Source organism: Vulpes lagopus, chromosome X (assembly GCF_018345385.1).
Source record: "Vulpes lagopus strain Blue_001 chromosome X, ASM1834538v1, whole genome shotgun sequence".
In the NCBI taxonomy this organism is placed as follows: domain Eukaryota; kingdom Metazoa; phylum Chordata; class Mammalia; order Carnivora; family Canidae; genus Vulpes; species Vulpes lagopus.
In genome coordinates, this window is record NC_054848.1 from 85,936,415 (window position 1) to 85,951,526 (window position 15,112).

Sequence of the window (15,112 nt, forward strand, 5' to 3'; positions counted from 1 at the left end):
GGCCAAAGGCAGGCGCTAAACCGCTGCGCCACCCAGGGATCCCAAAACTGAGAAATTTAAAATATATTTATCTATTGAGAAATAATATTAAATCTATTACATACTAATATACACCTTTTAAAATGAAAATAACTGTCTTTTTCAAGACAAAAATAAATTTAGTGAAAAGACTATTGTTATTTTAAACCTTTGCAAATCTATAAAGTATCTAGCTTCATAAAAGACACATTAGGTAGCCTCTGAGATACTCTATAATATATACATAAGAGAATAAGAGTAAAAATGACAAATTACCCTTAGTGTTTTTATAAACATTGTTTTTAATCTTGTGAACTCTCTGCAATGTTCTCAATGATCTCTAGTGGTCCTCAGGCCACACATTGAGAAATGTTGCTTTAATCCAATTGGTATATGATGTAAGATGTATTTTTTTCTAAATAACCAAATCCACATATTGATATTCTTTTTTTCCCCACATGAAATTTGAAATGCCATCAGTATTTGTTCACTGTAAAAAAAATACACACATACACACATATATACTTGGGTTTGTTCCTAAGCTTTCAATACTTTTTCTTGTTATGTTTTAGCAGTGGCACCAGTCTTCTAATTATTTAGATTTATACTATATTATTTTAATATCAGCAATATAAATTTCACTTCCTATTCTCATTTCATGTCATTTTAGTAGGATTTTCATCTCCAGAACTCTACTGAAACAGCTCTTATTAAGGACACCAAAGACCTACATATTGCTAAAGGTAGCAGCTAATTCTCTGCCATTATTTTCACCTTTCAAATGTATTTGCCACGATTGTCCACTTCCTCCTTTTTGAAGTGTTTTCTTTTCTTGGCTTCCATAACACTATATTTACATGGTTTTTTCTTATTTCATTAGCTACATATTCTAAGCTTGATTACCCTCTCTTATATGACTCCTTTTTTTTTTTTAATTTGAGAGGGTGGGGAGGGGCAGAAGGAGAAGGACAGAGGGAATATTAAGCAGGCTTCATACCCAGCACAGAGCCCAATCTCAAAACCCTGAGATCATGACCTAAGTTGAAATCAAGAGTTGGACGCTTAATGAACTGAGCCACCCGGGTGCCCCTCTCTTATATGACTTGTACTTGTTAAAGTGGTTAAGTTATGTCCTGGGCCACTTTATCTTCTCTATCTATATTCTCTCCTTGTGCATTCCAGGTAATCACAGAACCTAAAATACCATTTAAAAGCCAATGACTCAAATTTATATCTCAAAGGAATAACCATATAGTCATAATTTGAAAAGATTAAAGCTAGAGAATTACACTACTGTGTATTGAGACCTATTATAAAATTGTAGTGATTAAAACAGGTGTAAAAATAGACAAACTGTTTAATGGAACAGAATATAGTAAAAAAAAATAAAACTACATATACACAATCACCTGTTACATGTTTCATGACATATTGACACCATAGTACATTAGTGAATTGATACTTTTTAAAATAAATGGTGCTGGCTCAATCAGATATCCAAGTGGGGAAAATTGTATCTTGACCCTTACATCATACACAAAGATCAATTTTTGATGTATTGTATATGAAAGGTAAATTGATAAAAGCTTTTAGAGGAAAACATGGAAAATAGATTTATTACCTTGGAGAAGGCAAAGAGTTTTTAAAAGACCTAACCATAAAAGAAAAAAATGGCAGGTTATACCATATTGTGAATTTATCTTGATTTAAAACTTGTTTTCATCAAAGATTCCATTAAGAGATTTAAGAGGTAACTTATAAAGTGGGACATGATATTTGTGAGACACATAACTGACAAATGACTAGCATTGAGAATAAAGAACTCTCACAGATTAATAAAATGATTGGTTACAAAAAAGAAAAATAGGCAAACAATTTAAACAAACATTTCACAAAAGAGAACTATCCAATGGCCAAAAAAAGTTGCTCAACTTCATTAGTCATTAGGGAATGCAAATTAAAACCATAGTAGAATACTATACACCTATCAGATTGTCTAAGACAAACAAAAATAAAAAGTAAGCAAAAAAGAGAATGGTTGGTGAAGATATAGACTGCTGGTATTTTCAAACTGCTAGCATGAGGGTTAATTGGTTTAAACACCTTGAAAACTATTTGAGAATATCTAATAAACTACAAATTCATACCCTATGACTCAGCAATTTCACTGCTAGTAAATATCCAAAAGAAATTCATATAAGTTAAAAAGAAAACATGTACTAAAATATTCATAGCAGACTAAAATAGTGAATGAATGCAAATTACTCATATTCCCATGACCAGTAGAGTGAATAAATGTGGAAAATTCACTAATGTAGTACTGTATGGCAATAAAAAAGGCTTGACAATATATATAGATCTCACAAACATGTTGGATGTGGAACTTAATCTCATGACCCATGAGATCATGACCTAAGCTGAAACCAAGAGTCGTTTGCTTGACCAACTGAGTAACCCAGGTGCCCCTAAAAGATTTTTTAAAATGTACATCTCTGACACCTAACCTGAAATTTAATTTTTTAAAAGATTTATTTATTGAGAGAGAAAGAATGAGTGTGGGAGTTAGGGGAGGGACAGAGAGAGAGAGAGAATCTCAAGCAGACTCCCTGCTGAGCACAGAGACCAACGTGGGGCTTGATCTTACAACCTGGAGATCAAGACCTGACCTGAAATCAAGAATTGGAAACCTTAATGACTGAGCCACCCAGGTGCCCCTGACCTGAACTTTAGGTATTATTGCTCACTCATGATCTCCACTTAGGTATCTAATGGACATAACTGGATATGATCAAACAGAACTACTGAATTATCTCTACCCTCTTTCAAATCCATGCTCTACAAGCTTTTCTCATTTTAGTCAATGACACCCTCTTGCTTAAGCCAAAAACCTAGGAGATCTTGATTTTTTTTTTCTTTCCTTCACAGTCCACATCCAGTCCTTCAAAAAGTCCTCTTGGATTTACTTCCAAAACATATCCTATTTATGACCACTTCTCCCTATTTCCAATGTTAAGATATTACTCTATGACATTACTATCTCTTGAACCTTGCTACAGCTCTCTAGCTATTTTTTTTCTGCCTTATACCTACCCTTCTCCATTCCACAGTGTATCTTTCTAAAGACTAAATCACATCATATGACTTAAAACCTTTTACTGACTGTATTTTAGGGTACTAAAATAGCTGTAGATGAGTGAGATTTTTCCTTTTCTAGTTAAGAATCCCACCTAATAAATAGGGAAAGAATGAAGGATTAGAAGATCAATATTGTGTATCACTTAATGAGAAAATTGATTTAGGTAATGATCTTTAAAGGATGAAAGCATTGTGTGAAGGATTTATGAGGGACTTTACAATAGAGGGATCAAGCTGCCATCACATGAATCTTCTGATCAATCACTAAAAATTACACCTGGAAATTGAGTATCTTCTCAGGATGAAAAACACAGTGCAACAATATATATATATATTTTTTTTTTAAAGTTGAACTTGAGTCTAATTAATAACTAACTTCCATTTAAAGGAATATGACATGTGAGCTAGATAAACAAGTTAAACAGCATCACAAGGAAGTGAATCCACTATATCAGGACATTCTCCAGTAAAATGGACTTATATTCTTTTACAACTCAATGACATGAGGAAAAGGATGGAGTTTTTGCTTTAGCATGAAAAATGAATAACAACAAACATAATGTACAAAACTTGTGTGGATCCTGCTTTGAATAAACCAATAGTGAAAAGATGTATGTGACATAATCAGATAAATTTGATTGTAGACTAGTTATTATATGACACCAAAGACTTAATTGTTACCAGTTTTAGGTGTGATAATGGCATTGTAGCTATGTAAGAAAATATCCATACTCTTCAGAGATGCTTACTGAATTATGTATATAGAGATGAAATGACATGAAATCTGAGAGGTTTGCTTAAAATATGTAAACAAAAAATACAGATGAAGCAAATATGATAAAATGTTGATAATTAATGATTTTGGGTGATGGTTGTATGAAGTTTATTATATAATTATCCTTATTGTATATATTCATAGTTTTTTAAAATAAAAAGCAAACAAATCTTGGATGGCTATCCAAACCACTTATGATAAAATCCAAACCCCTTATAGAAATATTATAAGATTTACATGATTTGTTTACTTCCCTGACTTATATCTCTCTATTCCCCCCCCATACACTATCTTCCAGCCATTCTGCTAACCTTTTTGGGTTTTTAAGTTTTTTTAAAGATTTATTTATTTATTTTATAGAGACAAAGTCTGCATGAGCAGGAGGAGGGGCAGAGACAGAGAGAGAGGGAGAGAGGGAGAATCTCAAGCAGACTCCCTGCCAAGCATGGAGCCATATGTGGGGCTGATATTAGGACCCTGAGATTATGACCTGAGCTGAAACCAAGAGTCAGATACTTTAGTGACTATGCTACCCAGCTGCCCCTAAACTTTTTGTTTTTGTACACATGAACATAGCTCCTTTCTGTCTTAGAGTACTTGAATTTGTTAGCATTTTTTTTCTGTTTGAAGTGCTCTTCCTTCAAATAATTCCATGGCTACTCCTTTTCTCAACACTGGGGATCCAACTCAAATATTACCTCCTTGGAGAACTTGTCCTCAACCATCCTAGCCAAAGAAGCCTTCATACTCATACTTTACTACAATGCCCTGTATAGAAGATCAGATGATTGTTCAGCAAATATTTACTACCTACTCCTCTTCCACTGGAGGAGTACATTTCCTTTCTCCAGTGTTGTTGGGCTTGGCCAGGCGAATTGTTATAACCAGTTTGGCCAATTGGATATGAGCAGGTATAAGCAAGCAGATTTGAAATGTGTTTGCAGTTAGGCACCCTTGTCCTTTGTGATAGAGCCATGGGAAGAGCTTTCTCAGGATGGCTGCTGCCCCTTCTTTATTGATCTTATTAGTAATAGCTCTAAAGTACTATACAGATATTTATTGTGATTATCAAAAAATATCAGTGACTGGCAAATAATAGGTGTTCAGTAACACTTTTTTGAGTAAATAAACGAGAATCAGGCCACAAAGATTTGGAGAGAGCTTGATTTAGGATCCTTTGACCACCACTTAGGGCCTCTGATTATGGTACAGAATCCTATGTATTGGGAAGAAGGATAAAAAAAACTTATCAACCAAAGCAAAAGGTCAGATTTCATGTACTATCATAGTTTGCATGTGAACTTTATTTACCCTCTAGAAACCTTCCCAAAGCCTTGCTGTGGAGGCAATTCATAAGGCAATTTCTGTCCCTGTTAGAAAATGGTTGAAAGAGAAAATATAATTTAGATATAATAAGGGTAAGTCTTTCTATGAGATGTCTTCTGATTTGTATTTTCTATCTTAATGTAAAATTTTACAGCAGTCACAGAACAAATAGTACCATGTCCCTTATTTTATAGTTTGTGAAGTTTTCATATATTTTTGACCTAATTTTTTCTTCTGTGATGTTGAGATATTATATTGGGAAGTCATAGGCCCCACGTGTCCTGATGCCACTGTTACTTTTGACCTTTAGGAAAGTTGTATCCATGAGTCAGGTAGCTAGTCCTCCATATGAGTGAATGATGAGAAATTTCCTATACTTCCCGTGAATCTCTGTTCACCCTAGAAGGATCTCTTAGGAGGAGAGAGGGGTAGATAATGAGGTTTGATTGCTCTTACTGAGCTTCTTATTAAACCTCACACATCATGGGTGAGTATGAAGGCAAAGTTTATACCTTGTATGTGCTAAAATAATAATGTGAGCTAATGCGTCATACATTTACAGTTGTGATTATTTTTAAAGATTATCCTTAGGGATCATGCTTTACTTTGAGGTTCAGATTACTATATCCTCTGATTGTGTACCATGGCCTATTTCAATCAGTTACTAATAATTGTTGTTATGCTTTCCTAGCATTCTAAATCTAGTTTATTAGTTGATTCTAAATGCCATCCCAGAGAAATCTTCTATTCTCTTTATTTAATCTGATAACTGGTCTGTTTATCTGTGTGCTTTTCTTACCACTTGACCTTCATCCCCTACTCCCTACAAACTGCTTCCTACTAGAGTCATTATAATTCTGAAATCTAGTGCATATTCCAATACAAAATTTCTTTATACATTGCTTACTACTCCCTCCAAACTGCTTCCTATTAGAGTCATTATAATTCTGAAATCTAGTGCATATTCCAATACAAAATTCCTTTATACATTGCTTATTAGAGTATTCATTCTAAAAAATATTTATTGAGCACTTGTTACAGAGCACTGCTAGATACTTGATTTTGGAAAAAAAAAAAAAAAGCATGAGTTCTGATTTTCCATTACTGGGGCTTTTTCAGTATGGCTTTTAGGTTAATACTTTAATGATTTCCTGGCCCTATCACCTATGCTAATCTTTCAATTACCAGAAGTTCCATGCTGGGATTTCTTCCTTAATATTTATATGATATATCCCCCAAATTAATCCATGATCATGTGGGTCAGGAAAAAGAGTTGTGGAGTGTAAGCAGTGTGTAAATGCAGTCCTGAGTTGGGGGCTACAATGGGAAGGAATTACAGCATATTTTAGAATAACCTATAGGTTCAGATGAATATGTAGGTATTTCCTATGGACCCTACTACAGGGCTTGGCTGTGGACCTATCCAAGAATAATTCCACGATGTCATGGTACTGGTAGAAGACACCCTTAGGTTGACATCGAGGTTTTCAGAATTTTGAAAAGTGTACCTCCACTCCACATGCCTAGAACTATGGTAGCGGTTCCTAGGCTGCCAATGCTTTAACTCTTTTCAACTTAACTTTTTTGAAAACTAACTCTAGATTCACTCCTATCAGGAGATATGAATTCCATTTCTGACTCTGTCAATAGCTAGTTCTTTTTTTCCTTTGGCTACTTTTTTTTTTTCCTGTAAAATGTGGGATGGTCTCCAATATGTATTCCAGCAATGATATTCCCTGATTCTATGACTATATAATAAGCCCTGGAAATATACTAGTTATTGTATATATTTGCGTGACATTTACAATCAGAGCTAAAAAAGACACTGAATATGGAAACCCATGGCTGAAGAAGTTGGATACCATAAGAGTCAGAGATTTGTCATTGTCCTTTGTAGTCATTTTAATAAATGATATGTATCTTCAGTGCATGCATATCTCGTTAGTTATACAACTGCTCAACAATCAAGCATAAATGCCTTGTGGTAGTTAGGGAGCATACCTCCTACTGCAGAATCATAAAATATGAGAATTGGGATGGCTAATTATTGCTAAAGTAATTGAAGAATGAAATACCCTGATCAGCTTTTGCATACTGTATCTCATTTTCCTCTTTAAGAAAACAATGAATAAGAGCTTTTATTGCAGACAGAAGAGAATGCATATTGGATTTTGAAACCCTTCTAAAGGCTTTCATTAAAGGAAATATCTAACCTTAGAAATCTCAGAAAGGACTTGGTCATAGGAAAATGGAGAATCTGAATGATCTAATTACTTAAAATATCCAGCCACAATGAAGCAGCATTGATTTAAAATCTGAATGACCAAGCAAAGTAGAAGCTAGGTTTTCTCCCCCAACAAAACATCATCAAGGCTTCTAATGCTGATAGCTAAGACCTTGCCCTCTTCTCCCCTTTCCCCATTGAAGTATCTGAGGGCTGGAAATACATTAGTGTTCTCTAGATGTCTTGCTTTGATGTTCAGTTTACATAAGAAAAATATACTTTTCTATGCAATTTTTGTGCTATCAAAAAGGCTTATAGCATAGAAAAGCTTATCCAACCTTTTCTTTAAGGCTCAATTCAAGTCCCATCCATCTCTCTTGTAAAGCATTTTCTGATGAATTTTCCCCGCTTTACTCCTTTTATTGGCCTTTATTGTGTGTACCACACAAATAGGATCTTGTTTAGTTTTGATATCACAGGCTTCAACATTTTAATATATACTTTCAAAGTCTGGTGTGTCTTGTCTATCAGCTAGTTTTCACGTGCCTCAATAATAGGATTCCCTTTCTCTACTATGATTCCTGACAACATCTATCTAGCATGATTCTGGGCACATAGAAGGTACTTGATTAAATGATTGATTAATCAATGTGGTTTGATGAAAAATAATTCAAAGTGACATGGACTGTGTGCAAATTTGAGACGACAAATGTGGCACTTGGATGCTTTGAAGGATATGCCATTTTGATGCTTGATTAACAGATAAACTTTATTTAATTCATCATCTTCTCATCATTGACCAACAGACATACAGTATCAATATTAGTGTAGTAGAAAATGTTATTTTAGAAACATAGCAGTGTCACTAATAATATAAAGTAAAATGTGACCAAAAACAATAAAAAAATAAAATGTGACCAAACCTGGTCACAATGAATTTTTTCACTTGCTAGGATATTCATGTTTATTTTAATAAAATTTTAAATATCTAAATACTCTTAGTTTTGATGTAAGTTCATTTGGTCCACTTTTTTAAAAGATTTATTGATTTACTTATGATAGACATAGAGAGAGAGAGGCAGAGACACAGGAGGAGGGAGAAGAAGGCTCCATGCTGGGAGCCCAACGTGGGACTCGATCCCGGGACTCCAGGATCGCACCCTGGGCCAAAGGCAGGCGCTAAACCGCTGAGCCACCCAGGGATCCCCCTCATTTGGTCCAGTTTAATAATAATTTCTCTGCAAATATAACAGAGCTATTACCTCATGGTTATTATCTGGGCTGTGATGGTTAATTTTTGTGTCAACCCAGACTTACATAACGTCTCAGATGTACTTGGTCTTGTAAAGAAGAACTACTCATGTCTGACCCCCACCTTGCTTTAGGCTGGCTTAGCACTATGTCATATCAGAAGTCGGTAACCCAATTAGAGCCTAATTTGACCTAAATTTCTTATACCAGTTCTTATATTCCAGCTCTTCTTTGCTTTCCTGAAGCTGACTCTCTACAAATGCCTGTTTTTAATTTTTTTATGTTTTTAAGTTATCTACACACAACATGAGGCTTGAACTCACAGCCCTGAGATCAAGAGTCACGTACTCTATGGACCAAACCAGCGCCAACTAATGCCTGTTTAGATGTAAAGCTTGTTATTTGCATTCAAACACCAGGACGAGGCGGAAAAGGGAATCTGGCACAGGATTCTATATTGCCTAGAGGAAGAGGAGCCTTTTAATAATTTGCAGAAAGACACTCTATGGGCCTGGCCTATGGCTTAATTTTCACCTTTGGTTTAGTTTTAGCTGTGATCACTATGTACAACTTAAAACTTCCTGTCCTCTTTCAAACTAGCATCTCTGTACTCTCTGCTTAGTTAACTTACTGTGCCCATTCAGACAGTTCCTCCTTATTGCACTTACCCCATGGTATGCCATAAGAGCCTAGTCTTATTGCACAGTATAGTAAGTACCAGCATAGTGTGTTCTCCCTGCCAAGTGGAGAAATTATCCTGGTCGTTGGCCTCTTGACTATGTGTCACCATCATACTCACCTAATTAGGTCAGACCAGTCAGAATAATTTTTTTTTTTTTTTTTTTATTTTATTTTTTTTTTAATCTTTTTTTTTTTAGACTAACTCAAAGTCAACTGATTACAGTTGACCCTTGAACATGCAGGAGTTTGGGGCACTGAACCCCCATGAAGTTGAAAATCCACATATAACCTTTGACACCTCCAAAACGTAACTACCAATAGGCTACTGTTGACCAAAAGCCTTACCAATAACAGAGTCAATTAACACATATTTTGAATATGTGTTATACATTATATTCTTATAGTAAAGTAAGCTAGAGATAATATTAAAATAATAGGGATGATTGCAGTACTTTACTACATTTATATAAAAAAATCACAGATAAGTGTACCTGGATTGTTCAAACCTGTGTTGTTCAAGGGTCAAGTGTAATAACATAATCACAAGATTAATTCCCATTATATTTGCAGGTCATGCCCACACTCAAGAGAAAATTATAGAAGGCATGTACACCAAGGAGTGGGAATATTGGTTATCTTAGAATTCTACCTATAGCATAATCTTAGCCTTTTGTATAAGTTTATATTAGGGTAGAGTCACTGAAGTAGATAGCTAGTCTAAAAGATATGTTAGAAATTTTTATTCACACATAACTTTTAAAATATTGTATTTCTTTATACTCTGACCAAAGTCTAACTGTTTATTCTAACCCTAATCTTACATTTTAGATTGTAAGAAGTACAAGGACAGGTATTTTTATTTTTTCATATAGATATCCTTAATACCTAGAACAGTTATTGGCAGGTAGTGGGTACTCTTGTTTAAGAACGTTCATAATAGTCTTTTACTGCCTTAGGGAAATTTCATTGTCCTATAAAGCATCAATATCTATTTTTCTGCTCTAAAAGTTGCTCCTCCATTTACCTTTCAGAAAAAGACTGAGTATCTCTACATTTCAGGAATTATTAAAGTATTATTTGTTTTGCTGTCCAACTAATCCTTGTCCCTGTCATTGGAGAAAGGTAGAGGTACTTCTGCATCCTCCTAGACTTTTTTAGCTGCTGCTTTGGGTAGTTTCATTTGCATCCAGAGATGTGCATCCTTACCCCAGTTAGCTTATTTCATTGATAACCCCTAACATCTACCTTTAAAATGCTAATTATTTTCAGGACTACAAAGAGACCACATCCCTGACAACAGAACTTGAAAAAGTTAAACAGAAATGTTATGCCTTTCAATTTGAACAAGGTAAGAGGGGTAACAGAACTAAGTTGAAAGTACCTAAGTTGTAATAAATGAAGTGAAGCACATATTGAGTAGGGGAGACTCTAAATCATGTGTTGGGGAATAGAAGCAGGGTATTTGGCAGAGCGGTAAATATAATCCAGGGTAATTTTAAAAACATAAAAATCAAATTGTGTTTTAATTATCTTCCATTTTGACAATAAAAAAGTATTTTTCCAGTATTATTGAAGTGTAATTGACATACAATATTAAGTTTAAGGTTTACAATGTGATGATATGATAAACATATATTGTGAAATGATTACCACAGATTATTTAAAACATCTCCATTACCTCACATAGTTACTTTTGTGTGTGTGAGAGAGAGAACATTTAAGATATATTCTCTTAGCAACTTATGAGTATACAATACATATTTTTTTACAAGCTGCAAATGGTATTTTTTTATAAATTTATTTTTTTTATTGGTGTTCAATTTGCCAACATATAAAATAACACCCAGTGCTCATTCCATCCAGTGCCCCCCTCAGTCCCCATCACCCAGTCACCCCCACCCCCCGCCCACCTCCCCTTCCACCACCCCTAGTTCGTTTCCCAGAGTTAGGAGTCTCTCATGTTCTGTCTCCCTTTCTGACATTTCCCACTCATTTTTCTCCTTTCCCCTTTATTCCCTTTCACTATTTTTTATATTCCCCAAATGAATGAGACCATATGTTTGTACTTCTCCAATTGACTTATTTCACTCAGCATAATACTCTCTAGTTCCATCCATGTCAAAGCAAATGGTGGGTATTTGTCGTTTCTAATGGCTGAGTAATATTCCAATGTATACATAAACCACATCTTCTTTATCCATTCATCTTTCGATGGACACCGAGGCTCCTTCCACAGTTTGGCTGTTGTGGACATTGCTGTTAGAAACATCGGGGTGCAGGTGTCCCGGCAAATAGTATTTTATTTATCAGAACTTTCATGTATAAAATATACTTTTCCCATGGATAACTTTGTAGTTTCTTATCTAACAAAGGTCATTTCCAATGATTTTTAATTTTTTTAATTTAAATTCAATTACTATATGTTGGCAGATTGAATTTAAATACAATACATGTTCTTAACTATAGTCACCATGCAGTACATTAGATTTGCAGAATTTATTATAACTGGAAGTTTGTAGTGTCTGCCCAAATTCTCCCCATTTCCCTTACCCTCAGCCCCTGGTAACCACTAGTCTACTCTGTTTCTATGAGTTGGGCTTCTTTAGATTCCACATATAAGTGATAGATACCATATTTGACTTGATGCCAAATATCAGTATTTGTCTTTTTTTTTTTAACAGACTTCGTTTACTGAGCTTAAAGCCCTTAAAGTTCATCTGTTCTGTCACAAATGGCAGGATTTCTTTCTTTTTAAAAGCTGAATGGTATTCTATTCTGTTTATATACCACATTTTCTTTTGCCATTCATCTGTAAAGAGATATTTAGTTTGTTTCTATAACTTAGCTATTGCAAATAATGCTTCAATAAACATGGGAGTACAGATATCTCTTCAAGATAGTGATTTCATTTCCTTCAGATATATACCCACAAGTGAGAGTGCTGGATGAAGTGAATTTTTAGTGGAAATTAATTAGATTTGGGAACAGAGTGGGAGGGTAATGTTGCATTTGATAGAAGATGTTAGAATCCTTGATTAATAATTTATAGGATTAAAATCATATTTTAAATGGCAAAAGTAATATATTTTCATCATTTAAAAATCTGAAAATACAAATATGAGAAAGAAGTTTGAAATAGACTGCATGGAGAAAAAAAGATTAAAATCTTGATTTTGTTTTTTCCAGCCCTTTTTCTTAATGTATCATACATTTACCTTATACTTTTATAATAAAGGGAATAATAGTAAAAATATTATTTGATAATTTTCTTAAAATCTTAAAATATTGTAACTTTTACTGTCTTTCAACACACACCTATGGTATAATTTTTCATGACTCTCAAATATTATATTCTAATAATGAAACTTATTTTATATAACCAATTCCTTGTTCAACTAAATAACCATTTAATTGTTTTTAAATATATATTTTTTTATTTTCGAAACTATTATAAAGCAAAACTGACTTTTTCCATTTGGATTTTAATAGATGCATAGATTTATGCAATCACCTCCATAATCAGGATACAGAATCTCAAAAATCTGTTCTATACTATCTCTTTATAGTCATTCTCCCCCCATCCGTATCCCCTGGCAACCAATGATCTGCTTTCCATCACTATAGTGTATTGTTTGTTTAAAAGTATCAAATATATGGGATCATAGAGTATGTAACCTTTTTCTCTCTCCCTTTTTAAAACGTTTTAATTTGTTTATTCATGAGAGACATAGAGAAAGAGGCAGAGACATAAGCAGGAGGAGAGGCAGGCTCTCTGCAGGGAGCCCAATGCGGAACTCAATCCCAGGTTCTGGGATCATGCCCTGAGCCAAAGGCAGATGCTCAGCTGCTGAGCCACCCAGGCGTCCCAGTATGTGACCCTTTGACACTGTTTTGTCTCACTCAGCATAATACGTTTGAGGTTCATTCAAGTTGCTGTTTGTAACTTTTTTTCATTCCCAAGTAGTATTCCATAGTATGGAATACCCCCACACTGCTCTACCGTGGCCCTGTTCAAGCTGGCCAGCACATGTGGCTCAAAAAGGAGATACCGCTCAGCTCCTGGGTCTGGTGACCAAGGGGGATTGTGTTTCTGGGTCCTATGAGTTGGAAGCAATTAGAGACATAGTTTATGGCAGGCTACCACCCCCAGGGCACTATATAGACAGCAGACTGAAACACGACCCCAGGCTTTCCTATGGGTGGAAAAAAACCCTATCTACTTGACATGGAGCCTCAGCTTGAGGGTCCAAGCTTTAGGTTTATCACACATCTGGAAGCTATGGAGGGGTTCTCAGGAAATGTATGCTGGGGGATACCATCTATGAATTCTCACTCAGCCTCATGTTCGAAGAGGCAGGTGCTAAACTGCTGAGCCACCCAGGTGTCCCTGTGGATATGTTTTTATTTCTCTTGGGGATATACCTAAGAGTAGAATTGCTGGCTCATATGACCACTATGGTTCACCATTTAGGGAACTTCCAGACCATTTTCCATAGCAGTTGCCTTATTTTGTTTTTCTACCAGCAGCATATGAAGGTTCCAATTTCTTCACATCCTTGTCAACGTTTATTACTGTTCACCTTTTTTTTAATACTCATTCTACTAGGTGTGAAGTGGTATCTCATTATGGTCTTGATTTGCATTTTCCTAGTGACTAGTGATGGTAAACATCTTTTCATGTGCTTACTAGCCATTTGTGTATCTTTGGAGAAATGTATATTATTTCCTTTGCCCATTTATTTTTTTTATTTTTTTTTCCTTTGCCCATTTTTAATTTGTGTTCTGTATTATTTTATTACTGACTTGTAATAGCTCTTTATTTATATATTCTGGATACTAACCCTTATCAGATATATAATTTTTCAATATTATCATTGTTACTAATATCTGAAAGTATAAACATTATACTTGGCATTGAGGATAAAGGGACAGAAGAAACATGGTCCCTAGGAGTTGAAAGTACAAGAACAGTAAAACTTGAGGACATCTTTTCTAAGGAAAGGGAAGGAGAGAAAATTAACATTTATAAGCCTGAGGAAATGGGAAGCTAATTGTCCATCTAACAGTGATTGGCAAATAGGGAAAAGAAGATTTGGGGAAGAAAAATTGTAAGCATTTTTTCACTTCATTTGATTTAATAATTGTCCTCCAAGGCCATTTATTAATGTAATAATGTCTTTTTGGAAATTTGTAACAAATATACCATGCAAAGATCAAGCTTAAGTCAAACTATATTTATTGTAATTTTTTTGATACCAGTACTTCCCAAACTGTGTATGTGGATAAGTGGCTCGTTGGATACATTATGATCATCTGGTTCTTAAAAATACACTCACACAGTTCTATACTAGATTTTCTCTAATAGACACTTTGAGAGCAATGCCTGAGAATATGCATTTTAAATCTGCTTCCTCAGTGATACAAAAGTATGGCTAGAATTACAATGACTAGGACTGATGAACCAATGCCATCAAGGTGGATTTGTTCTGCAAAGGGGCCTACCCAGAGAAGAGGGGAAGGCTGTTCCCCTCATATATTTATCAGTTCTGATAAGGAATTCAAGGGCTATTTAGGAATCTACCAATTTACTGGTTGAGTGAATAACAAACATGGTGGGGAAGATACAATTGAAGATCTACAGTTTGAATAGACTCAAGTGTCCCTCCCGTGTAACTGATGTCCACAATATGCAGAATTGTATT